This window comes from Penaeus japonicus, unplaced genomic scaffold (assembly GCF_977035675.1).
Source record: "Penaeus japonicus unplaced genomic scaffold, GWHDUDI00000001_assembly GWHDUDI00000005, whole genome shotgun sequence".
Classification (NCBI taxonomy): Eukaryota; Metazoa; Arthropoda; class Malacostraca; order Decapoda; family Penaeidae; genus Penaeus; species Penaeus japonicus.
In genome coordinates, this window is record NW_028234407.1 from 37,341,670 (window position 1) to 37,344,169 (window position 2,500).

Here is a 2,500-nt window from a genome sequence, read left to right on the forward strand (position 1 = left end):
CTCCCCTCCCCTCTCTCTCTCTCTCTCTCTCTCTCTCTCTCTCTCTCTCTCTCTCTCTCTCTCTCTCTCTCTCTCTCTCTCTCTCTCTCTCTCCTTCCCTCTACATCTCCAAAGGACATGATATGCTGTTCATATTTTATTGCTAAAAAAACTGTATCGTGTTACCTTAATAAATACAGCAATTGAATTGAACTGAATTGAATTGTGCAAGAGAGATAGCGTGGGAATAACATGGGGGAGGTTATGTTATATTACTATTTCAATGTAATCAAGTTTGCTTCACGACATCAAAGAGGAGCACTATTCATGTCGCAGGAGACAAAAAAAAAATATATATATATGTTTTAGCTTCATACAAGTGTTGATATACTGGATGTGGAATAGAAAAAAATATATATATGGAATTACATGAAGCTAATGCTCAAATTTCTTTACTTTTCATTTCAATTGTCAATGCAAAACGAATCAAAAATAACCTTCATTTTACCAATCTCAATACTTCCTCCTCTATTTTTTTCAACCGATTTTCAGAGGCCATCGCTCTATTCATCCTTTAAGTACCTCTTCCTTCTCCGCATTGGACTCACACGCACGCGCGCACGTAGACACACACACACACACACACACACACACACACACACACACACACACACACACACACACACACACACACACACACACACACACACACACACACACACACACACACACACACACACACACACACACACACACACACACACACACACACACACACACTCACTCTCTCTCCTACTTCTCCGTAATCATCACACAAACACTATGCTCTGCCCCTTTCCCCTTCATTCTAATAAGCAATATCCCCACATCCCCCAACCCACACCCCTTCCTAAAAAAATAAATAAATAAATAAATGAACGCAAAGGGTAAAAATTAATAACGAAAAAAAAGAAGATAAAACGACAAGCCCTTCTCGCTCCTTCCGCTAACAGGCCGGCCCGATAACCGTCAAGGAGCAGAGAGGTCGTTGACGCTGGTTCGGCGGTTCGGCGAGCGGTGATGGCCACTTGAGTGCCCGTTGCCCCCCCCCCCCCCCCGGACTCCTCCTCCTCCTCCATTGACCCCCATCCCGTGCCAACTCCTACTCCCCTCCTGGACCCTCATTCCGTGCCATCCTCCCCTCCCCTCCCCCCTCCCCTCCCCTCAACCAACGCCCTATCTCCCCACCCTGCCAGGCCGCCGTTTAAGCAGCCTTCGTGATTCTTTTTTTTCTTTTTTTCTTTTTTTTCTTTTCTTAGTCTCGTCTGTGTTTACCTTTTTTCTCTCGCCATCTTTTTGATTTCCTATTTTTCACCAGTCTATCTGGGTACAAAAAGTGCTCTACTTTTTTCTTTTTATCCCAATTAATTTTTTTCTTGTGTGTTAAAGGGGAAATTTAAGGCACTCTGCCTGTAAAATATTTTTTGATGATTTTTTTCTATTCTGCACAGCGTCTATTTTTGTTGCTGTGCTTGTAGTTTATGCTCGAGCTCGATACTTGGGGTTGGAAGATATACACGCATTTAATTATATCTTTTTTAATGAAAGCACGTGAAATGGCAACCAACACAAGTATTTTCACTATGGGATAGGGATATGAAGTATAGGTGTGTATATGTATATACATAAAGACACACACACATGTATTTATGTTATATATATATAATATATATATGTATTTATATACATACATATATAATATATATACATATATATGTATATATATATATACATGTGTATATATAAATATGTATATATACATATATATATATATAAATATATATATATATTATGTATAACCTAACTTCTCGACTTAGAGGAAAACAAATACAGTTTGATATTTCGTCGTTTAAGACAAGGCAGTGTCCATAACCTTACAGACAAAGTTTACTCGGTAGTTTCCCCCAATTTTCCCATTCCATGCCAATTCCAAGTCATCACCCTGCCTATCCCATTACGCCAACCCCTCCCTGGCACCCCCCTCCCTTACCACTGACCGTATCTATTCTTTTCCTTTCACATGATATTGGCCATTCTTGTTATCCCTTAGTGATCTTGGGGAGGCTAAAACTTCCTGCCTTGTTTCAAGATTTTTTTCTTCTTCTTCTTCTTCCAGAAGACTTACCATCATCCCTAAATATCAAGGTCCGACCTGCCGCCCTTGGAAACCATGTAACAATAACATAAACCCCCCACCCCATTCCGCCCCTCTCCCTCTCCCTCTCCCTCTGTGGCACAAGGCACCGAGAGAGTCTTAACCACCAGCCTTACAGTAGCCAGGAAATTGGCCCTTAGGGCACGGCTGCGTAGGGGCGGAAGCAGCGGCGTGTATGGGAGACGGGCTTAGGGAGATCGTGGTCTCGTGACCCGTCGCGGTCCCCTATGATAGGAGATCATCACCACGAAATCCCCGCTTCCCTTCCTCTCAGTCATAAGCGGCAATAGGCCCCTTCCTTTCGCACCGCAATAATCCCGTTGAGCC

General features: G+C 42.5%; 1 protein-coding gene across 1 annotated transcript in view; it reads right to left on the reverse strand.

Moving 5' to 3' along the window:
* The window catches only part of LOC147471865 (uncharacterized), a 400,138-nt gene that overhangs the window by 305,054 nt on the left and 92,584 nt on the right, over window positions 1–2,500 (reverse strand). The window lies entirely within an intron of this gene.